We start from the raw sequence: 26,191 nt of genomic DNA, 5'->3' as shown, positions 1-26,191 counted from the left end.
TTTTAAAGTGATCAGTCAGTTAATTTACATTATCCACTTAATGTACTATAATACCATAGCTGTGAAATAATCAATAGAAAGTGCTCTTCACTCATTGAACATTATAACAAAAATAATTTGATTTTTTAAAAAAAATTTCAAGACAAAATTAAAATAAAATATAAGATAAAATGCATACATTTTTGTGTTATAAAATAGTGAATATTAAGTAAGTTATATTACTCAATCTATAATAAATTTGAAATGTTAATGTAGCTATTGTTTTTATCTCACCTCTGCTCTTCTGGCTTAGTAAAAGCCTGCCTGCCATTCTAACTCTCTGCTGGTACATCCAATTCTGTTTGAAGTAGGAGATTGCTGGGTTCGGCTCTAACATTCAGTCTAGCTTCACCTGCAAGATCAATACAGGTCTGTTCAAAGCTAGATTGGCTTCATAGAGCCTTGGATTTTTATTAATTTAAAATAAACTTCTTGAAACTTTCACAAAAGGGAGAAAGGAAACTTTCTCAAACAATAAAACATTCTTTGTGTGATAGAAAAAGGTTTAAAAGTCAAAAAGTTAAATGTCAATTTGTATTTAAACAGCTGTAGGGAAATTCTAAGTTTAAACCATCCTGTCCCTTAGTCTCCATGTGTGCAGTGATTTTCCAGTTTACAATGCTTTTTTCTGCTTATACTATGCATTTACTGGGGTTTTTTTTGACTGTAGCAGAGAGCAGTTACAGATGCGTGGCAGTAGATATCATTCATATATATTACAGTGCCTATAGAAAGTCTACACCCCCTTGAACTTTTTTCACATTTTGTTGTGTCAGTGCCTCAGTGTTTCATGCATTTAAATGAGGATTTTTTCCATTTATCTACACACCATACTCCACACTATTAAGGGGAAAAAAGTTTTTATTGAGAAAAATTATATATTAAATACAAAACTGAAAGATCATAATTGGTCTCCACCCCCCTGAGTTAATACTTGGTGGAAGCACCTTTGGCAACAATTACAGCTGTGAGTCTGTTGGGATAGGTCTCTCCCAACTTTGCACACCTAGATTTGGCAATATTTGACCATTCTTCTTTACAAAACTGTTCAAGCTCTGTCAAGTTCCTTGGGGAGCATTGATGGACAGCAATCTTCAAGTCATGCCACAAATTTTCGATTGGATTTAGGTCGTGGCTCTGACTGGGCCACTCAAGGACATTTACCTTTTTGTTCCTTAGCCACTCCAGTGTAGCTTTGGCTGTGTGCTTTGGGTCTTTGTCATGCTGAAAGGTGAACTTCCATCACAGTTGTTTCTTGCAGAGGGCAGCAGGTTTTTCTCAAGGACTTCTCTGTACTTTGCTCCATTCATTTTCCCTTCTATCCTGACAAGTGCCCCAGGCCCTGCCGATGAGAAACATCCCCATAACATGATGCTGCCACCACCATGCTTCACAGTAGGGATGGTGTTCTTTGGGTGATGCGCTGTGTTGGGTTTGTGCCAAACATAACGCTTTGCATTTAGGCCAAAAAAGTTCCATTTTAGTTTTGTCAGACCACAAAACTTTTTGCCACATGGCTACAGAATCTCCTGAGTTTTTTTGCATACTTCAAACGGGATTCAAGGAGGGCTTTCTTGAGTAATGGCTTCCTTCTTGCCACCCTACCATACAGGCCAGATTTGTGGAGTGCTTGGGATATTGCTGTCACATGCACACTTTGACCAGTCTTGGCCATAAAAGCCTGTAGCTCTTGCAAATTTGACATTGGCCTCTTGGTAGCCTCTCTGATCAGTCTCCTTCTTGCTCGGTCATCCAGTTTGGAGGGACGGCCTGATCTAGGCAGGTTCTTGATGGTGCCATACACCTTCCACTTCTTAATAATCGTCTTGATCGTGTTCCAAGGGATATTCAAGGCCTTTGATATTTTTTTTAATACCCATCCCCTGACCTGTGCCGTTCAACAACTTTGTCCCAGAGTTCTTTTGAAAGCGCCTTGATATTCATGGTTGAGTCTTTGCTTTGAAAAGCAGAGGGAACCTACAGGAACTGCTGAATTGATCCTGAAATCATGTGAATCACTACAATTTAACACAGGTGGAGGCCACTTAACTTGGTGTGTGATTTTGAAGGCGATTGGTTACACCTGAGCTAATTTAGGATTGCTATTACAAGGGGGGTGGACACTTATCCAACCAAGCTATTTCAGTTTTTATTTTTAATTAATTTGAAATAGAATATTTTTCACTTGGAAGTTGTGGGGTAGGATGTGCAGATAAATGAAAAAGAACTATTTTAATGCATTTTAATTCCAGGCTATAAGGCAACAAAAGGTGAACATTTTGAAAGGGGGTGTAGACTTTCTATAGGCACTGTATATATATATATATATATATATATATATATATATATATCATTGTAGCCAAAGGTTTACATACCCCAATGGAAATTTATAATTTATAGAAATTTCTCGAAAACAAATAATTATTCGTTTTAGAGAAATTTCAATATGATAATGCAGAACTCTAGAATTCTAGAAAAGTATAGAAAATGCTGGATTGTAGGTGAACAGTCAGAGAGCATAAAAGGGTTAGGCATAGGATGATTGCTGTCATTACCAGTAAGTCAATACGGGAAAAAGTAAAGAGCTGTCTGAAGACCTAAGGCAAAAAATTATTTATTGTCATAAATCTGGAGAAGGATACAAGAAGATATCCAAGCATTTGAGTATCCCAATTTCAACTAGTGTTTCTATTATCAAGAAGTACAAGACCATTGGTACTGTCACAACGCTCCCTCGGTCTGGAAAAAACAAGGTTCTTTCACCAAGAACAAGTAGAAGAATTGTGAGGAAGATTAATAACAATCCAAGGCTGCAAGTGGGACATGGTAAAGTTCTCAATGGTCGCAGGCCAAGGAAAAAGCCACTCTTAGGAAAACGTCACAAGGACAGTCGCTTAAAGTTTGAATGATGGATATGAGTTCTGGTCAAATGTTTTGTGGAGTGATGAAACAAAATACAAAATATAAAATATTCAGAGAAAAAAGGCACCTTACAGAGCGTTTAAAAGGGACCAAGAACAAAGCACACAGAAGAAGTACTTGGACCTGCAAACACAAGTCAAAAAGGAAGTTAGACAGGTCAAGAGAGAGATAGAAATAAGCATTGCTAAGGAGGCTAAAACCAATTCAAAAAGTTTTTCCAATATTATAACAGCAAAAGAACATTCAAGGAGGAGGTAAAATGTCTAAAAGATACAAATGGCAAAAACATAGATGAAGAGAAAAAAAGATATATTAAATGATTACTTTTCACAAGTTTTTACAAAGGAGGATACGGACAACATGCACCACATGTCGACCTGTTCCTATCCAGTTTTAAATAACTTTAGCATAAGAGGCAGAAGTATTACAGGGACTAGGAGCTCTTAAAATAAACAAATCCCCTGGGCCGGATGAGATCCTCCCAATAGTACTCAAATAAATGAAAGAAGTTATTTACAGACAAGAGAATTCCAAACGTAATACCGACCCACAAAAAGGGAGACAAAACCAAACCAGATAACTACAGACCAATAAGCCTGACTTCTATTATATGTAAACGTATGGAAACTATCATCATAATCTGGTCTTCAAACATCATTTAAGACAAGCACATTATTTGTTGTTTTTTGTGTGTCACCTGTAGGAAAACTGCAACAGGATGCTACTTTGCATAGCATGGGTGGAGGACTCAGTTGACAAGAGATTATTATAAATAAAATGAAAAAGGAAGAAAAGGGAATCGATACTTCAACAGAAAATCCCATAGACAGTGAGAAAACAATAATATTGTGACAAAGTTGGTGGAGGGGTTTCAATTTGATGTTTTTGTAAAGGTTGTTCTTGACTAAATGAGTTCAGTTCAGTTGGGTTGTCTTTAATGTTTTGGGCAGGGGAGTGTTGCCATGAAGCAGATATCTTGGTCGGGTCACTATTTCTATACGAGATGGGGGAAAAGGTCCAAGTCGAGTTACAGCTTCTGTGGGGCTACGAATCAACTTGTCAATTAACTACCTTTGTCTTACATTTGACACCAGTTCACTTTTCGTAACGCCTTTTTGTTATTGTAACACAATTCTAAATAACTTCTAAAGAACTGTGAAAGCCTGGCTCTATATTAAGAGATGGGATGAGATAATTGTTTATGTACAGGAAACTCCCTAAAATAAACTTTCTTCTGTCACTTTTCTGTTATCTATAGCATACTTATTTTAATATTAAGTGACGGTCAATTTTCCATCGTGTACTGGATCAATTTAAGGTTAAAAATGTATGTCTGTAGCATTACAAAATTGAGGTTATGTCATTAAATGTAAAACCAACATTATAGCCTACTTTGTAACAGACGTGATAACCCAAACTACGTTGCAGCGCAGTTATCTTAACCTCTACACCACAGTGCTTCAGTAGGAAAACTTGAAACATTTGTTTTAATTCCCGTTAGCGGCCGGCTTATTAAAGATAACATTTTGAAAGTTTTGCAAGGAAACTTACTGAGGTAAACGAGTGAAAACAACAATAACAACAACAGACACTTGTTGTAGTGGACACACTTATTGGCTCAGATTTGCAGTCTCAATTTTAATATTCCCAACCAGACCACGTGAACTCAGACCAGCGTGCTACGCATAGCGGCTGATCACGCACAGCAGGGAGGGACAGAGACCTGACAGCTGAAGCAACAGCGAGAGGAGAAAGAGACATAAACCATACACAACCTGCGTTTCCCAACATGCCCTGTTCACACAAGCGGTTCACAATTAATTCTTACAGTTTAAAATTATTTAAACACTTTCACATGGCTACATATGTTCACATGGAGAATATCTTTTGGGGACTAATTGTCATGGGGGCAAACTGTCAGCGGGACCAATTGTCATCAGGACCAATTATCGCCGAGACCAACTGTCACTGGGACCAATTGTCGGGGACCAATTGTTGCAGGACAAATTGACGAGGGCGAAGTGACATGCTCCCGGCAGTTAGTGATTATTGACAAATTGACTGTCCGCCATGCAAACCAAAAACTTTCGTGTAGAATGTGACCATCTCCGGATTGATTAATTTATTGCTAGTCCATAGATGGTCACATGTATAAAAAACCCAGGTTTTGCTGGTCGGGGTGGGTGTTCAAGTAGGAGGAATTAGAGACTGAGAGACAAGAGAAAGAACATAAAAACAATAGCTATGCATGCTGAAAGTACCAGCACGATACTTGATTTAGGTGTCAGTTATTTTGTGTTGCAAGATTTGTTTTTGCTTAAACTTTTATTTTGGCTCTGTGAGCGTTGATTTTGTTTAATTATTTTATTTTTGGATAAAAACGCGCACCAGCGCATCAACACATAATACTTGTCTGTGTCTCTGTCAGCTTCCGGGTCTGGGGGCATCACTGCCAGCCGTCCTGCCACATATGAACTGTGAAGTTCTTTGATGAATTCAAGAAGCAGATGGATTTTGATATTCTCAACTCTCCAGGCTTTGGATGCCCATGAGGCAATCTTCCATACTCTTACCAAATAAATAAAGGACAGTTCAGGCTTTTTAACTCCCATCTCAATGCATTCTGGTATATTTTACCTGTCCAGGCCTGGTGCCAGCATGACTGCTGTGTGGGGGGATCCACTTATTTAGGTTGGGCTCATTTTGGAAAAGACAAATCAATTAGCTCATATTCTCTATTTTATTTCACTGTGATGACAAACAAATAAATAAATAAAACATATGACAGCCCAATATTATGATCTATCCACACAGCATTTCCAGATTTTTTTTTTCTTTTAAATTATTATTTCCGCATTAGCAACAACATGGTGTCTGAGCAACAGCACTTGAAACGAATACAATCATACAGTGAGCAGGCCCTCTACAGAGATTGCAATAAACAGATCCCCACACACACCACATTACTGTAAAGTAACAAATGTACATATAATGCTTACTTTCAACTGACTATTCAACACTGAATATAAAAGCATACGCTCTTGAAAACAATCTGTCCACCCTACGAAGGTTTCCAAACACCAGAAGAAACTAGACATTATTATTATTATTATTATTATTATTATTATTATTATTATTATTATTATTATTATGAGTTTGTTAGCAACCATAGATGATGATAGTTTCTCATTGGTCTGGAATAATCGAATGCCCCTCCCACACTCATCCACTGGCACAGGTGAGAAGGTTTGTGTTGTGTGAGAAGTTGTAAGGGGAGCTATTCGAGCAGTATTTCATAATTTAGCACCAGTAGGCTCTCTGATGCTAAACTTTCAAAACAGTTTAGCACCAATCTTCAAAACGATTTGCACCTCTGTCAAGGATGTTTCAGTGCTCATCTTTACACATACGAATATGCATCAGGGCAGAAAGGCGTGAGGCTGGTGGGATCGATATTTGTTTTTTAAAAGTTGACATGTGCAAACCCACGCTGTGTCAGAGACAATAACAATAATTTATGAATGTTTAAGTAGGAGCCTGGGTTGCTGGTTATTACAATGTTTAACAAATCATCATACATTCTCTGTTTATTTCAATTGCCTAGCACCAAATTCCAGCCCTGTGGATTCAAAAGCAAAAAACAAAACACTTATTCACGTTATTAGTGCTGTTGAACACGTTAGCTTGACGGCACAACAGTATTTACAGAAGAATGTAAGTGAGGGAAAAAAAATATTATTTTAAGTAAAATGCTTAAGTAAATGTATTTTTTAAACGTAATTGTTCTCAAACATCGACACTTCCTCTCACCCGCGCTTGGGAAGCGAAGTGTCAGACAGCTTACACAACGCCACTCCCAATAACGACATCCCTCTTCTCTGAATGGACAGCTAAATCAAGATCTCTGCTATCATTGGTTGTTTCAAGTGTCCATTAAAAGAAAATGATTTATGTTTATGTTATGAACTGGAGTGATTCCACCTATCGCTGTTCTTTTTTTGTTCACTTACCTGGAGATCGTTGACAGATCCCAGAGACCTTGAGCTGAGTAGAAAATTGAGTGGAGTCCTGCGGCGGGTCGGGCACCCGCGGGTGACCCACACAAGCGGGTCGGGTTCGAGTCGCAATGTGAACTTTTTCGCGGTTTGCGGTTCAGGTGCGGGTCAACAAATATTCTTTTTAGCGTACTCATATGTAACCCTTTCCCAAAAAACATATTAGAAGGTTAATGTACCGGTACTTCCTGCACTAAAGCAGGCGATTAGGGAGGAGTCAGCTGACTAAGCAGTGTTCTCGGTTTGTATTGCTGCTTGTTTGATATGTTGCAAGATTACGGAAGCGTCCGAGTGCCAATAAAAAAATAAAATAAAAAATAAAAAAGTACCTCTGTAGGACTTTTTTTTAAAATCTACTTTTAATCTAGTGAGTCGTAAAAATCTGACCCGCGCAGAACTCTGATCGGGGGGTTAGGCAGGTATGGGTCACAGCCAGATAATATGCTAGATCTTGTAAGTGTGAGCACCCTCGCTGCCTATATGAAAAATGCTTTCCTGTTAACAATGTACTGACGGTATGCATTTGTGTTTTAAAACAATACGGAAGCCCGCATTTGTTTTTTTATTGTTGCACATACGTACCTGTGTACCAGTTATCCGAACCCCTGATTTATAATGATTATAATGAGAGATGCTTTTCTCATGGTGTAAGGATTCAGTTCGGGCAGCCAGAACTTTATAGTCCCAAACTACACAGAATGTGTCTCTTATACCAGAAGGTTCATAAGGGCCATTTCTCACTGTACATACATATTTTATGAAGTGATTAATGTTTGTTTTTTTTTAACATTAATTGCGCTTAAAACCAATGAACAGCACAGGAATTAGAGGCACTGCAGTAAACTTCAACAAAAGAACGTTATAATAGTAGAATTTTTTTTGGCACAGAATATATTAATAATATATTTTATGCATTATTGTAAGACTAGTTATATATCTCAGACTTAAATTCACTTGAACTGGTGAGACAACCTCTCTTGAAAGGTTTTTATTCCCGATACAAAGCATTTTTGTTATTTATTTATGTTTTAATTTTAGGAAAATAGAATTCATGGACAGCACAATTTTTTAATTAAATTTGGGATCGGGAAGTTGTGGGAACAGCTTTAACACCATACTGGATACAACTAAAAGCAGCAAAATTCCTGATTTCACAATATGCATGTAACAGATATAAACCCAAGTGGTATACAGTAAATTATGATAATGTGCATTGGATATCATACATATAATACAGTGTTTAATCTAATTATTTTCTGAGCAATTTTATGCAGTTCAGTTAACTTGCTTTCAGGCTAGATGGAAGTATAAGCAGCTCACCTTGTATGCAATTTGTGTCGTCATTTCTAGCCAGGACTGTGACAGGAGCAGGCAGATGACATGAGCAATTTTTCTGGACTTGATGATCTGCAAGCTTCTCAAACAGGTTAGTTCCTCAGGTTTGCATTACACATGGGGTATCTTCTGTATGTGGTACCATACAATTGTTTTTATCGTCTGTATAAAACTTTCTGTCTTGTAATGGAATGTTTAAATATTAATAATCAATCAATGAATTTATTTATATATAACACCTTTCATGGCAAAATATAAAATGTCTATTTTCTATAAGCTTGGAAAAAACACGTTTTTAAAACTTAAATTCCTCCAGAGTGTCAGTTTCTGACACAGGAGGCAGGGAATTCCAGAGGGAAGACAGGTAGAACATTAATGCTGTATGCTTATTACTTAAGTGGTCTTACCATTATTTGCCCTGTGGTTCGACAAATATTTGCTTATAATAAGGTTAGTTTATGTACAGTTTCCAAAAGCCCACAACCCATACCTCCTGTGAAAACAAAGGCGTTATTAGGAAAGTTCCAGTATCATTAGCTGTCTAAGTATGGCTTCTAGTGAATTAAATTATGTTGGTTCTATTGTAAAAAAAAAAAAAAAAAAAAATCCTCCTGCAGACTACTCAGTAGCTGCATTGACATTCTGGGCTGGTGGTTGACAGATCAGTGCCTGAAGTGTTGCTCTCGCTGTAGGGTTAGTCGTATAATTGACAAACCATGGGGACCAGATTTCTGGATTAGGTTGACCAGGCTGTCAAAACAACCAGGACAAACTCTCAAATCAAATTCTACTGCAAATCAGACCGGTGAGGAAAATATATACCCTGGCAGGCCAGGAGATAAGATTGTTTCATACCCGCTGTGTATTTTTTAACACATTCATTCATTCAGTTTTACAACTTACAATAATAATAAAAAAGGTACTGTTTGTATATAAGGATCCTACTGTAAAGGCAGTTAAACCTAAATGCAACATAATCCACAAAACTGCCTTTTTTAGGCTGTGAATTTACCAGTATGCAAAATGTTTCCTATATATTGTAGCACTCTTTGAAGAGACCAAAGCCTCGATTTGTCTTCATTGCTCAATACCGAATCCTAACTCACTCGTGTGTGCACCCCTAGTGACTTACTCATATAAATCATAACATACTACAGTACAGTGGATTTAATTTAGCAGGGGTCACTCCCAAAATGTATTAATCAACCAAACCACCCTTCTCATTTATTGCTGGCATTAAAGGGTGTGTACCCCTTGGATCGCTAAAATATTATACTGGATCCTACAGAAAATTCTGGAACTGCATGGCGACCACTACATATCATCATATGTACATTACTGTATCAATATCACCAGGATATTGAAATGTTTTCCTTGATCACTGCTGTGGTTTCAGTGATTAAAATACTCCATGCTTTCACTTGAAAGACAATAAATAACATGCTTTTTGGAAACGTTGTCAAGGCTGAACCACGCTCAATGGAAGCTTTAGATCCATATGGTGCTTCATCTGAAGAAAAGTGTGGTACTCCTTTCCAAGTAGGTACTTCAGACTTTGGATCCTAAATGAGATGCTTTGCTACAGTGATGCAATAGGAATTCTTTATACATACTCATATTAGAATTATTTTAACTTATTTTGAAGTGTAAACCCAGGTTTTCTATTCTCCAATAGGCATATTATACAGAACATATATGTATAGGCTACTGTGTCCCAGCAGTGTTTTGGTTATAGTTTTATAAAACTTACAAAATGAATGACGTTAAAGGTTGAATACATTGTATGTTATACAACAATAAGAAAAAAAAAATAAAGTTAACAAAAATATACATGAGAGTATGAGGACTGGTTTTGTACTGTTAAATACCATGGATGAAAAAAAATAGACTTTAGGAAATATTGTTCACTACTTATACATGCTTTATGTCAAAAAGAGAATGTTCACAATGCCTTTCGGCAGACTTTTTCAAAACAGCCGATTGAAATTCAGAGGACTATAATGGCCAACACTTACTATGCTGGTGCTGAACAATCTTTTCCTAAAATAGCACTTTGGATGTATTGACACAAGGCTTATTAGAATTCTGGTGAGCAATCATCCACACTTACAATTTGATTCTAATTAGTTCAGATATTAGGAGGACAGGCCCCAGCAGCTTTTAAATGTCACTGAGTTTCCCTTAAGACTATGCGGGTCTTCCTTACTTTGTCCAAAATGCCTAAGGGAAACCAAGAAAAAAGCCAAGAAACATCTAGTGCACCAGCATACTGTGGTCTGTCGACTGGGCCCTCCACCAGTGTCTCTGAGAATGACATTAACAGCCTCCATCAGGAAGGACAATGTTTATACTTTCTTAAGATCTCCCTCCAAGGGCATGTAGCATTTAACACATTGTCAGTTATTAAAAAACGAGATTTAAATAATTCAGTTTAACAAAATATAGAACATCTAGATGGTAATGTCTGTGGTTGGGGGACTACTATTTTGAATTATTGCCTGTTCCGTAAATTCTATGAAGAATTAAAACATCTAGAAATATTAAAAGCAAACAGGTTTTAAACACAGACACAAATTAATTTTGATTAAAAAAAGGAACTCAAACTGTTGCTACCTACCTGCAGAGTATTTTTTTGCTAAACAGAACATATTTAATAAAGAGAAAACAAGCAAATTCATCTTATTTTAAACACTGTATAGGTAAAGTATTTACATTGGGTTAATACGTTTTACACCAGAACGATTTTGACTCAACATTTCATTCTGAATACACATCTTTCTTCTAAATTAATAATACAATAATGACTTCTTAAATGTAAAATTGTACAGTTCTGTATTCTGCAACATTTACATTGTACGTTGGTATCACATTTAAATAATCATTTTGTAAGCATGCATTCCACTGCTGTAATTCCCCAATACCAAAGTAAAAAAAAAAAAAAAAAAAGACCCCAAACATGGATTTTAGGTTTGCAGCATGAAAAGAACCACTGCTGCAGTGATTAAGACTGCTGTACTTTAACTTGTCTTTCATTGTAAGGTCCATCAAATCATGACTTTAATACCATGAACATATCCAAAAGATCCTTCCACTTGTAATAAAATGATATAATATTCATGAACCCATGGGTTCCTAAACAGCAGATCTAATTGCATCAGGGCTTGTCTTTAATGACCTATACAGTGGCATATCTAAATATCGCAAACACTTATCCCACTATTATTGCCATCACTTATGACTCACATACCCAAGAGTGGTATGTTACTATACGCAGCACATATCATGTTGAGTGTCTAAGATATAACACTAAAAACTAAAAAACCCTAAAAAAAAAAAAGTGACATACAACCACTTACCATTCTGAATCGCTTCCTTTGAATTGCCTTTTGTTCCCAGTTGTCCTAAACTTAATTAGAGCTTTAAACTGATTCCTGCTAGAGGTGCAGAACCTTGGCACAGCTGGGTTTGGCTATGGATTCAGGCATGGAGTTTCCTGGGATTGCAATGCTTATACAAATTAAATCTGACCTGACCTCAATAGTGCTCACTTCTAGGGTGTCAGTAGTCAACATGGTATCATTTCCTTAAAAAAAAAAAAAAAAAAAAAATCACTTAATCCTTGAGTTGACCTTGAGATATGTGATGTGGGGAAAGTTTCCTTCTGAAGTGTTTCTTGTCAGCACTGTACCATTTATGTCCAGACCTGGGCAAATTTAGAAGAGGTAAGCAGATATTGAATTAGTGGTGGTCATTTCTAAATCTTATTATTGGTAAAGCAAGAACTATTGCTGGTGGATGAGGTAAATGGTAAATGTATTTATTTATATAAAGTTGTAGTCGGGGCTCCCGAGTGGCGCATCCAGTAAAGGCGCTCCTTGCAGGATGTGCCCTATAGCCTGGAGATCGCAGGTTCGAATCCAGGCTATGTCACAGCTGACCGTGACCGAGAGTTCCTAGGGGGCAGCGCACAATTGGCTGAGCGCTGCCCGGGTAGGGAGGGCTTAGGTCGGCAGGGGAATCCACGGCTCACCGCGCATCAGAGACCCCTGCGGCCGATAGGGCGCCTGTGGTTCTGCAGCGTAGCCGCCAGATCTGTGTTGTCCTCCGGCACTATAGGTCTGGTGGCATTGCTGTGGATCTGCAGTGCAAAAAATGACGGCTTGGAAGGAGCACGTTTCGGAGGACGCGTGTTCCAGCCTCCGTTTCCCGAGTCGGCGGGGGGGTTGCGAGCGGTGAGCCGGGGATACAGATAATAATTGGGCATGCTAAATTGGGGTGAAAACCGGGGTAAAAATAATTGGCGACGACTAAATTAAAAAAAAAAAAATGTACAGACGACAATGGAAATTTATAATTTCTAGACATTTCTCAAACAAATATATATTTTTTAAAATCTTTTGTAGCAAAAGTTTTGCTTTTGTGGATGAGGAAAAAAGTTACAAGAAATAGATGTCTACAAGTATTTATTTCAGCAATTTTTTTGCAAAACTTTTAATTCAAAAGTATTCATACCCTGACAAGTAAAATGAAATTAATAGCTAGTTGAGGCACATTTAGCAATAATAACCTCTTTTAAAACGATTAGGATATTTATCAATGAGCTTTTGGCATGATTATTTAGTGATTTTTGACCGTTCTTCAACGCAAATTTGTTCCAGTTCAAATTCTGAGGACTTTGCTTGTGCACAGCCTTCTTCAACTCATACCAAAGATTCTCAATCGGATTTAGATAGGGACTTTCACTAGGTAATTCCAGAACCTTGATTTTATTCTTCTTTAACCATTCTGAAGTAGATTTTGATGTGTGCTTTGGATCGTTGTTGTGATCGTTGAACTTAAACCAAGTTCTGTAGCAGAGGGTTTCAGATGATTGGCCAATATCTTGAGGCTGTGTGGTCCAGTGGTTAAAGAAAAGGGCTTGTAACCATGAGGTCCCCGGTTCAGCCACTGACATTGTGTGACCCTGAGCAAGTCACTTAACCTCCTTGTGCTCCATCATTCGGGTGAGACGTAGTTGTAAGTGACTCTGCAACTGATGCGTAGTTCACACACCCTAGTCTCTGTAAGTCGCCTTGGATAAAGGCGTCTTCTAAATAAACAAATAATAAAGTATGCTATGGAATCCATTTTATCATGTATTGGAACTAAATTTCCTGTGCCATTAGAGGAAAAACAGCCCCATAGAAGGATATTACCACTTCCATGCTTGACAGTAGGTATGGTGTTGTTTTTTTTTGTACACCTCACCAAACTTTCTCCAAATGTAAGACTATCAGCGTGAACAAATAGCTTTTTAAGAACATTAGAAAATTTACAAACGAGAGGAGGTCATTCGGCCCATCTTGCTCGTTTGGTTGTTAGTAGCTTACTGATCCCGGAATCTCATCAAGCAGCTTCTTGAAGGATCCCAGGGTGTCAGCTTCAACAACATTATTGGGGAGTTGGTTCCAGACCCTCACAATTCTGTGTAAAAAAGTGCCTCCTATTTTCTGTTCTGAATGCCCCTTTATCTAATCTCCATTTGTGACCCCTGGTCCTTGTTTCTTCAGGTCGAAAAAGTCCCTTGGGTCGACATTGTCAATACCTTTTAGAATTCTGAATGCTTGAATCAGATTGCCACATAGTCTTCTTTGTTCAAGACTGAATAAATTCAATTCTTTTAGCCTGTCTGCATATGGCATGCCTTTCAAACCCAGAATAATTCTGGTCGCTCTTCTTTGCACTCTTTCTAGAGCAGCAATATCCTTTTTGTAGCGAGGTGACCAGAACTGAACACAGTATTCTAGACGAGGTCTTACTAATGCATTGTAAAGTTTTAACATTACTTCCCTTGATTTAAATTTAACACTTTTCACTATATATCTGAGGATTTTGTTGGCGTTTTTATAGCTTCCCCACATTGTCTAGATGAAGACATTTCTGAGTCAACAAAAACTCCTAGATCTTGTTCATAGATTCCTTCTTCAATTTCAGTATCTCCCATGTGGTATTTATATTGCACATTTGTGTTGCCTGTGTGCAGTACCTTATACGTTTCTATATTAAATGTCATTTGCCATGTGTCTACCCAGTTCTGAATGCTGTCTAGATCATTTTGAATGACCTTTGCTGCTGCAAAAGTGTTTGCCACTCCTCCAATTTTTGTGTCATCTGCAAATTTAACAAGTTTGCTTACTATACCAGAATCTAAGTCATTAATGTAGATTAGGAATAGCAGAGGACCTAGTATTGATCCCTGTGGTACTACACTGGTTACCTCGCTCCATTTTGAGGTTTCTCCTCTAATCAGTACTTTTTGTTTTCTACATGTTAATCACTCCCTAATCCATATGCATGCATTTCCTTGAATCCCTACTGAGTTCAGTCTGAGAATTAATCTTTTATGCGGGACTTTGCAAAAAGCTTTCTGGAAATCTAAATAAACCATGTCATATGCTTTGCAATTATCCATTGTTGATGCTGCATTCACGAAAAAATCAAGCAGGTTAGTTAGACACGATCTCCGTTTCCTAAAACCATGCTGACTGTCTCCCAGGATACTGTTACGATATAGGTAATTTTCCATTTTGGATCTTATTATAGTTTCCATACATTTACATATAATAGAAGTCAGACTTATTGGTCTGTAGTTACCTGGTTCGATTTTGTCTCCTTTTTTGTGGATCAGTATTACGTTTGCAATTCTCCAGTCTGTTAGTACAACCCCTGTGCCAAGAGACTGTTGCATGATCTTGGTTAGCGGTTTGTAAATAACTTCTTTCATTTCTTTGAGTACTATTGGGAGGATCTCATCCGGCCCAGGGGATTTGTTTATTTTAAGAGCTCCTAGTCCCTTTAACACTTCTGCCTCTGTTATGCTAAAGTTATTTAAAACTGGATAGGAACAGGTCGACATGTGGGGCCTATTGTCCGTATCCTCCTTTGTAAAAACTTGTGAAAAGTAATCATTTCATATTTGCTATTTTTTTCTTCATCTATGTTTTTGCCATTTGTATCTCTTAGACGTTTGACCTCCTCCTTGAATCTTCTTTTGCTGTTATAATATTGGAAAAACCTTTTTGGAATTGGTCAAAGCCCCCTTAGCAGTGTTCATTTCTATCTCTCTCTTGGCCTTTCTAACTTTCTTTTTGACTTGCGTTTGCAGTTCCAAGTACTCTTTCTGTGTACTTTGTTCTTGGTCCCTTTTAAACGCTCTGTAAAGTGCCTTTTTTTCTCTGAATTTTTTTTTTTTTTAATGGATCTATTAAACCATTTTGGCCATTTTGTTTTAGATTTTGATTTGTCTACTTTTGGGATGTAATTGTTTTGCTCCTCTAGTACTAGATTTTTTTCTGTGGATGTTTTCTCTATTTTACTCCAGTGTACTTATGTTAGTCTCTGTTTCATTCCTTCATAGTTTGCCTTTTTAAAATTGTAAACCCGCCTCCCAGGGCTTATAAGCTTGGACTTTCAAGTGTTCATTGTACTGTAATGCTGTGGAGACTTCTGCTTTCTGTGAACTACTTTTGGTGAGAAACTTTACCTGCAAGACCTTATTGACTTGTTTGAGCATGGTAACATCACCTGCAACTATCTATACCATAACTGTATTATTAATAATAATATCTATATATGGAACCTTTCATAGTGGACCACCATCATAAAGCACAGAGGTAGGCTGTGAACTGTGCATTATATGCAGAGTCACTTACAATAGGACATTGATTTAGCACAAGGAGGTTAAGTGACTTGCTCAGGGTCACACAGTGAGTCAGTCAGTGGCAGAGGTGGGATTTGAACCGGTGACTTTCTGGTTACAAGTCCTGGACTTTAATCACTGGACCAGACTGCCTATTATCAACTTTATCATATTTTTTTTGTCAATCCTGTATTTATTTCTTTGTTTATGCCACAATAAAGTGCACCACAAATTGTTTATACACAAGATCCATTTATTAACATCCAGTCGTTTACTGCAGTGTTTGTTTACGTATTTTTATAAAAGTGCCCAGCAAGGTTATTAATTATAAACTGATGTGTAGTATAGCTGTGTTTTGACAGGTTACATATTTGTTGTGCTCTCAGTTATCTTTTGACTTGAACACACACTGGTATAACTGTATACTACTCTAAATCCACATGAAATGATGAACCCTAATAAGCATTTCTTTTGCTGTTTAGCAACCCATTTCACAACTATAACCTTTGTTCATTATGTTGGTAAGAAAGGGATCAATGAAACTTTCAGATATTCACCATCGGAGGTGGAAGTCTTTGTGCAAGCAGGTGGTTTTGGACCTTGCCCGGAGCTAAAGTCATTGAACAGTTAAGGGGTTCTTGATGCACCCCAGGCAACTACAATAACACAGCTATGTGTAGCTATTTAAAATAACACTCTTCATAAAGAAAAAGAAATACATTAAAAAATAACTGAAAAAGACACTGCATATTTTTATTTATTCTTTTGATGATTTGAGCAGCTTTTTTAAAATGTTTTGGAGTTTTTACCGTGTAACTGTAGGATATTAACTCATACCATTTGTGCGCTATTAAGCCCCTTTCACACTGGCATGCTCTACCCGGGTCGCGACCTGTTGTCATGCAGGTCAGCTAAGCGTTTTCACACTGCTTTTTGAAGAAGCAGGGTCAACCTAGGGTGACAGAAGCGTGTACGCAATGCCCCATACAGCAGCAGTGCGTACATGACCACGCTTTAATCTGTTTTTAATCTGTCTCTGCACTAGACTGGCGTCCTATGAAATCCAGCTTCAGCCAACCTCTCGCAAATTGTTTGTTAGAAATGCTTGTTACAGACGCTTCTCTGGATTGATTCGTCGGCCCACATGTTGATTAAAGCAAATGTTTCTCAATCGCTCCACGCCATCCCTGCAGCAATCTGGCTCATGGTGGATTTAATCAAAGAGCCAGCTCATCCCACGTCTCACTCCTATTTGACTTACCACTTAAACTGTGACTCCCTCACAATATTTGAAGCAAACATGTGAATATTGTAAATAAACAGTTTTTTTTTAAAATCTCGCTACTTGAATTCTGGTCATTTATTTCTGGAACTTGATGGTCCCCCTCCAAAATCCTACCGCCCACACATACCATTATTTAATGTCACCCATTTACTGAACTGTCATCTCTTTATGAACGCTTTATATGGTTACTGGCATTACTTTCTTTACATTTACATCCTGTAAAACACATAGATTGATTTTAAGAATTTTTATTTACTTATTTCATAGAATTCACAAGTACAAGTAAACTAGTTATAGCTTTTGTATTTATCTTACATTTAAGGCAATTTGTTTACCATTTTTGGTGTCCCAATTGTATAACAACATTGTACACGCACATCAATTTATAGTGTGAAATCTAATTTGAATTAAAACATTGTATGTCTGAGCATCTGCCTTATTATTATTTACTATAAGGTACAATACTGCAATAAAAAAATGTTATGGAAATACAGATACTACATCCATTTATTAATTTGTTCACATCAATGATGTAATGGCCATAATTAGCCCTCATTATTATTAGGTTATGATTTTTGTTATTATTATTATTTTTATATTAGCCAGTAGTTAAGGTGTTAATCACTTAATTGTGTTTTAGATTAGATGATTGTCACTATACAGATATCTTGAGGTATAGGGCTGAACGGCAGGTGAGCCAGTTCACATAAATTCTACTTATGAACAGGACACAAGGGGCTATGCATGTTTATTCCTATTCCCTTTACCTATAGAAGTGTTGTATTCAGTCCTGTTTTTTTAACATGACCCTTTATGTTTTATTGGAAGTTATCTTTGTATTCCTGTACCTTTTCTAGTTACTAGTTGAAAACCCAAATTCTGTAGCAAAAGTATTTTAGCACAAAAGCACATCTGAAATAAAGTATGCAGATTTTTTATTTTAATTACTTTTGGCACCATCTTGCACACAGGTAGCAGAAATTGAAATAAGCCAGCAAAACCTACATACACTGAGTATGAGTTTGTTGAGAAATCTCACGGGCATCATAAGAAAGAGTTCGTTTTTTCAGGGTTGTTCAATATTTTACAAACAAACGAGGGAGAGAGATCAGCTCTTGGCAGAATGACAGCTACATACTGAGACACTTTCTTGTTAGGTTTTTTTTTTTCATACATTGTTAAAATAGTCATGAGTCCAAAGAAATTAGGCCAGCTGACTAGCACAATAAGTTTCCTTGCAATCTCACGGCTGTCAGATTACACACTTGTTTCTGAGCAGTAGGAAACAATCTACTGCAGCCACAAGCCATGCAGTTGTGTAGTTTAAATAAAGAGGCCCTTTTACAAACTCTTGTTTTCAATTTCAATTGCCATTCATATTTCATTATTTTGCCAAACCTGATATGGCAGGGATTATCTTGTTTCCAAAAACAATGCAAAAAAATAAAATAAAATTGAAAATCAACAGTTTATTTAGGGCTAAACTATTAGATGGGTCATAATGTTAGGTAGTCACAGAGCCCATATACAAAATGCATGCTTTTAGAATAATCTTTTAATCCATGGGTTTGACATTCACAAACAAAAAAAAGAAGAAAAAAAAAACATTACTAAACCACACATCAAAATTCATCTAGTTTGAACCAGTTTTGCATATATATTGTAAGCTTTGTCTAATGTGTTTTATTTTATATTTAGGGACATCACTTAGAAGTGCAAATTGGCTGGCACTTTTCATTATATAGTTTTAGTATCAGCATTTCTTTTGTAGGTACTGTTCTCAACTCCCTTCCCAATGATCCTGTGGCAAGCTTTTTAAATGCCTCAAACTAGGCTTGAAGGAAAGTCTGAGGCAAAATGGAAAGTCCTATCCTGTTATTTTGTTATTTTCTAATTGCTTACATACAAGACTTTTGCAGCATTTGCACACCTGCCAATTTTCGAAAATATAAAGTCTGGAGTTTTTTTATGGGGGGGGGGCTGGTGTGTGGCATATTTTGCCCTCTTTATCAAGGCATCACTGGGCTTGTACATTTTCTCAAAAACACTAAAGTGAAATCACCTTTATCCAAGTAAGGATGACCGGTTACCTGTCATTAATGCTTTTCCCAAATTCTTCACCTCAGAACGTCCAATGACGGTCTAGTACACAGGTTAAGGTAGCTGATTCGATTGAACCGCCATGTTTTAAAATCCTTTTCCAGCTTGATCCTTTTTAAATGTAAAATAACTATCTTCATGTAGATTTCCACTCCAAAAGTTTCAAAATGTGTATTTAAAATGAAATAAATATGGAAATAACAATAAAGGGTAGCTAGTTTTTTAAGAGGTTTTAACAGGACAAGTCTGCTTCTCATTCGTACTGTAAGGAGGCTGCAAAGCAATGTAAGTTTTGCGGGCATTTATACGACTCTAGAGGCATGCGTGGGAGAAAAGCACAATAAGGGGACTCAGGGGACGGGTTAGGATCTCATGCAGTGAACCCCATGAAGTAAGACAGATTCTTATCAAAGGTAAGTGGAAACTTATGAAAGGTATGATGCTTGTTTTAGAAAATTAACTTAACGTAATAATGTATTACAATTGGCAATCTAAATTATCTGGAGTTTCTTAAGTCTTACTGGGAGACAAGAGATCAAGCTCTTACATCGGGTGTCTCCCGACAAAATCAGGAGACTTGGCAGGTCTGCATTTGATGCAGTATGTAAAAATACATGAAACTCTTGTGGACTTGGTGTTTTTATACTGGTAAGTGGATATTTTCAGTGTGTCTTTTTTGTAAAGTACAAAACAGCACACACACACAAAAAAAACCCTGTAATGTTAAAAAAAAAAAAAAAAAAATCATTTTAGGCCATTTGTTGCCCTGTCAGTATGCCTGCATGGCTTGGCTTTGATTTTCTTAAAGTATCCACCTACATAGTCACACATATACAGCCCAGGGTCATATCTCTTCAGTGTAATAAAATCAATGGAACCATAGTCCTTTTGCCTGACAGTATTGTCATGGTATATTATCTGGTTTCGACTGTGGCTTCAAATCATAGCAGTCGTCAGTTAAATTCTCCCCTTCTGAAGCTGAGCAAAGTGTGGTAATGTCACAGCCACAGGCGACTGCCGTTCACAGGACGGTTTACCAGTGAGGCAGAGTCTCCCGGCCTGTCACAGTGTATATATCTCAGGGCCTATCTCCCTCCTAGTCAGGGGTTTTTAAGAATTTTGCCTGAAGCAGTGCGGGACGCACCAAAAGAGGGATTTTTGTGCAACACTTAGCAACATTACCACACTTCACTCAGGCTTCTGATAGGGGGAAAATGTAACTGACTGCTCTAAACATGGCAGCCACGATGTATGCCAGATAATGCATAGTGACAGTGCTGTGGTATGAAGCTGCGAAATCTATTAATTTATATTTTATTCTCTTCAGTTCTGCCCGTTAGCTGTTATCTCTTTTCTAAATACTTGTGGCATGTGATGATCAGGGCAGAAAAAAACGTACAGTATCTGACTGGAAAATGTTTATTTGGTTAATGGGTAGGTTGAAACCAGGAATGATGTCCGTGAAATACAAAACCACCAACTCCTCTTAGAAAATTATAAATGGCATAGAAAAAAATAAACATTCTTCCCTTTTTAAGTAACCTCAGAAAATTGATGTTGAAGCCTACCAGCCTGCTGGCTGTTATTTTCCCAGGATCACTTTATACTCAAACAAAGCAGAATAATTCAAATTGTCACATGTGCTGCATAGCTAAAGCTTATTTATAAACCAAATTGAATGAGTCAGATTCCCCAGCTACTATCCTACATGATAAATGATACACAAATATAACTATTAACTCTATCAATGAAATCCTTTTTTGTTTATATAAGGCAGTGCTGTCCCCATGTCAGATAACATGGACTCTGTCTCCATCGTTCCTGATTTGTTCTCATATGGACATAACACAGCTTCTATAGATATTTCACTTGCTTTCATAACTTGATGAATGTATTCATGGCCAGGGTTGTTGCAAACTGCTGATTCATACAGTGAAATTCATTATGGCTTGTGTAGCAGCCATTTTGGTTAGGTCTTGCATACCAATCTCACATATTGAATCCCGTAAAAGAGTTATGCATTTTATGGATTGCTTAAACACTGCAAGGGGTAGAACTGACTCTGCAGTATGACAAATGAATAGCTATTGAATATTTTAGAGTAGGTGGATCAACTGATTAGCACACAACTTAAAATGTTATTGGAATTCAGCTCTTTGGTGACTGATTAGGGGATGAATGAAAGAAAACAATTGCTGTTTTAAAAGGTATTCTTGGTAGACTAAAATTAAAAAGGAATAATGGGTTAAAAAAAAGTTTACTCTCTGAAGGCATCCTCTATGTACTGCTAATACTCAAAGAACAGTTATAATATTTTGTTGTGCATCCAACTCAGATTAATTAAAAATGTATTAATGATTGTCAATGATTTTTGGCATTCAAATTTCATGGCCTAATTAATAACACAGCAATCCTATAACTGTTTATGTGTAAACCGTGTTAAGAAAGGGAAAGACTATGGACATATATAATAAAAATGTGATCATTTACCTGTTCGTGGATCCTCGTTTCGCACCATCGTCATTGTCGTCCATCACCCGTAGCAAGAGAAATTAAAAGAGATGTTTTCATCTAATTTTTATTTAAATATTGTGGCAGTTGAATTGCATCATGGACACTGAAAATAAAAATAGCCTATTTATTTAAAAATAATCTTGGTGTGGGCTTGGTGATTTACGGGAACAAATATTCTGGGGACTTTTCTAACCACTCGAAGAAACAACCTCTGTGACAGCGGGGAATCAAAATACACAAATTAGCTTGAACGAATGTTTATGGGAGCACTAATATACACTATATATTTTACCTAATACACTTGAAATACAAACACATGTATTTATTTGGCTTTCAGGAAAAATAAATGCACAATATAACCTGGAACTAAGCGTTTATACCTGATGAAGTGACCATTCCAGCTTGATAAACAACATAATATTGAAAGGTAATACTTTTACTTCAAAATTCATTCTGAACGTTTCTTCTTTAATATGATGGCTAATATGACCAATTCACAGAAGATACCTGATACTTGTACTAAGAATATATCAAAATGTTCATTTTAAAAACTTAAATTCGTATTGCACAATGAAAGTCAATGCTGATAAGCCTGATAATACATTGTATTTTATTTTATAAATGTTTTACCTGAAGAAACCTACTGAGAAATCATCTTTCTCAAAAGTGCCCTTGGAGAAAATGATATCAGCAGCAGAGCAGAATCAAACCACTGAATTGCACTCAGACTTATATTAATTAATGACATTAACATACAACTTGGTTTCAGATACTACAATAGCAGTTTGAAATGACCTGAGGCTTAGGAATGGTTAATGTTATCGAATAATAGATTCTAACCTGAGGAAGCCCCAGAGAGGAACATGAATTTACCAAACAGGCTCATTAGCTGGAAACTTCAATTTTTGACAGGTATGGCAGACTTCAAGCAGATACTTGGTAAGTGGATTTACTTATTTTTACAAGGCATTTCACATGTAATTAATCTAGTCTTTAACACAGGAAAAGTTCCTGGCAGTGAAAAGATTAAATTATGTAAAATGGGTATGAAGTAGATTACAATTAAAAGCTATCTATTTAAGGTGGATGGGTTTATTGTCATTTTATGGGCAGTTCATATTTACTTTAGGCCTTTTGTTAACACATCTAGCTTGTAGGCTATTGTAGGCTTTTTTTTTGCACAGTGGAAGACTAGAATAAGAAGAGGTGTATGGATGACAGTGTGATTTACCCCAATTTATTTACAAAGTGTATGCTATTGAATGCAAATTATGTTTCTATTGGAATTACATGGGTTTTATTTTTTTTTATTTTTATTTTTTTTGGTTTTACATCAAGATACAATATATGACCACAAAACAAAATTGTCACATGGAAATTACAAAATTATTTTACTAGTCAGTGATGTATTTGGATTAAATGATTCTGGAATACTCTGGTAATTAAAACTCAATATAACAAGAAAAAAATTACTATCCGATTAAGCGACCATTGCTGCTTGATAATTGACAAAATCATATTGAAACAATAATACTATCACTTAAACACTAAAAACAAATACAGATATTTACAAACTGTGTACCCTTTCAAGTTTGGTAATCACTAGTCAGTGTTTACCTGGATTGCAATATTCTGGTGTACCACGGTATGTCCCATTAATTGCATGAATATGATCTGCAAAATACTGTTTACCTTCAATACCTCCTATGTCCCCATTCTTGTAACTCCAAAAGACCTTTCCCAACCACTGTAAAAGTTACGATATACAGTAGCTAAGTGTTCAACCCCACTCTTCTCTCCATTCAGCAATTTGACTGATGGTCATTGTTTTTTCCTAAGAAGTTGTATCCAGGGTCCCTCACTGCATTGTGTAGTTCCAGTTACCTTTACAACTATAATGATCTCCCGCAAACAGCAATTCCAAATGATTGTGTGTTGATCACATTACTGCATAATGCTCTGGTAATTTGGTAAATTGAGTGTTTAAATAGCCTTTAGCAAAATAAATGTCCCTGTCCACCAATTACCTAAAGCCCTCGCAGATATGTATAGTGGTTACATATTGGGAATGTGACTCTGTACAGTGTTTATGCAAAGATATACAATAATGTTGTATATTTTTTTTTTAACAAAATGTTCCACAAGATACTATCTTTGAGAATTTTACAAATATATATCTTATATATGCTGATATTTAGTTATCAAAAAAAAATCACAAGATACAGCACCAGCCGCTAGGGACATTTAACCCTTTCCCCTCTACTTGACATTGCAACTTAAAATTATTTTAAAAATCATATGCTCAAGCTTTATTGTGACTAAAACATCTCTGCAAAACAGCTGACAAAGACATCTTCAAATGCAACGGTGATGTTTGTGCTTAAGAAAGCTTTTTGTTTCTGAAAGTTTCAAAGGGGAGATATTGGCACAGGTTACATAAATACACAACTAAAAAAGGATGAAACAGAATCATGGTCCGTTTAAAAATAACCTGTGTAATTGCGTTGAGTGGGATTCTTGTTATGAAAAGTAAAAGGGAGTGTTTTCATGAAAGCATTTCTGCCTCCCAAGCCACAATGAGTTGCTAGATATTAGTAGCGTTAACGGAAGAAGAAAACAAGACAGGAAAGAATTGCCTTATACAATTCGACATTTTATAATAACTGAAGTTATGAAATGTATAAAACAAAAACATGTATGAAGGATGTTGGGGGCGGGGAGTGTTCATTATAACCAATCAATTACATTTCTTTAAACAAATTACAGTAATATTTTCTTATGACTATCTTTAAACGAGGAAATATTTGATAACTAATCAGCTGCATTTGTGTAACCATGTTAACTTCAAAGTAATGCACACCATGTTACAGTTTTTGTGTAGCAGTGCATGAAATGGTTCAACATTTAAAAGCCAGTCATTGTACTCTGTGTAATCTTAGGTAAATACAATTTTAAAATTCACAAAGGAATGGGATTTTATGAACATTTTATAAATATAGATTTATATATGGAAGGGATGGAAAGAGCAGTATGTTTTATAAATAGTCTGTATCAAGCCTTTAAAAGCATTATGTGCTTTTGAAAAAGTACATTCTGAAAAAAATCCATCTCCACTCTGTCCTTTGTTCACCTTCAAACACTATAAAGATTTCCTTAAACTCTGTAGAATCTATACTTAGTTGTCTTTTGTTGGCACCCAAGGGGGTGAGGAATATTGTAAATCCTCTCAGAATGTAGTGAATGTTCAGAGGTGTTTGGAAAAATATTTCGCATCTGCAGGTAAATATACAAGTAAACTATATTTAAAGTTTGCATTGTACATTAAGATAGTTGATTGTGAAGCATGCATAAATTACCATAAAAAGTCATAGTATTTTGTTTTGTTTTGTTTTAAACTTGTTTGACTTTTTTGTTAAGACATTTGGAATCCAACCACTGAAATGATTGTGTTTAAGAAAAAAAAAGAACACTTGACAAAATGAGTGCTTTACAGTGCAGTATTACAGTAGGAGAGGATGAGTGCTTGGACTCGTTACCCCTCTGGCCCGCACGTCATAACATTTCTTGATAAATAAATACAGCTTGTGCAGGGCCCCTATCACTTGAAAAGCTAATGATTATTGACTACCCTCAAGCAGGCATCAGGGAGCCTAGCCTCGGGCCCTTTCCAACCAGCCCCCTTCCCCAACATGCCGAACATTAAACACATGTTTTTTTTCTGGATTCTGCCAGCTATTGGACACAAACAAGGTAGAGGGAATCGCCCATTTAGCATACAACTCATCTTGACAGATTCCCTGCATTACACAAGAAGAGAAGAAATTAGCCTTTTATTAAAGGAGGCAGGAGAGCCTGGGGTGTTTTCGTCCTGTGACTCGCCAGCAAAAGTGCTTGCGTCAATACATGTCTGTGTCACCCGCTCAAAGCTGCCACACCAGATCGTCTTCAAGATCTGCAAACACAAGAGTCTGCTTTTCCATTGGCTTCTTTATTGGCTGTCTAATGCTCCCTTGTTAAGTGAAGTGGAATGGGGTGACGATGGTGGGGGAGGGGATGTGGGTGAACATGTCGTTTTCAAGACACTTGCTGTATGCTACTGTTTTCAATCATGGTATTTTGCATGGCTGCTCATACTTCAAAATCCTTAAATACAATTTTGTATATATTATATTTTTTTTAAAATAAAGTTTACAGTGTGTTTATATATTGGATAACTAGTGTTCCGCGTTTGCGGTTTATTCAGAATTTTACCAAATAATTACA

General features: G+C 36.6%; 1 long non-coding RNA gene across 2 annotated transcripts in view; it reads left to right on the top strand.

Moving 5' to 3' along the window:
• The window catches only part of LOC131737093 (uncharacterized), a 31,960-nt gene that overhangs the window by 530 nt on the left and 5,239 nt on the right, over positions 1-26,191 (top strand). Inside the window, exons 2-4 of one of the 2 annotated variants that reach the window (XR_009328665.1) lie at positions 8,367-8,442; positions 22,266-22,355; positions 22,698-22,867. This is a non-coding gene — a long non-coding RNA (uncharacterized LOC131737093). Of the gene's footprint in view, positions 1-6,995; positions 7,118-8,366; positions 8,443-22,265; positions 22,356-22,697; positions 22,868-26,191 lie in introns of those variants that run through there. The other variant, XR_009328664.1, reaches the window with a different exon arrangement.

Source organism: Acipenser ruthenus, chromosome 5 (assembly GCF_902713425.1).
Source record: "Acipenser ruthenus chromosome 5, fAciRut3.2 maternal haplotype, whole genome shotgun sequence".
NCBI lineage: Eukaryota > Metazoa > Chordata > Actinopteri > Acipenseriformes > Acipenseridae > Acipenser > Acipenser ruthenus.
This window is presented reverse-complemented; position numbering and strand designations above follow the sequence as displayed.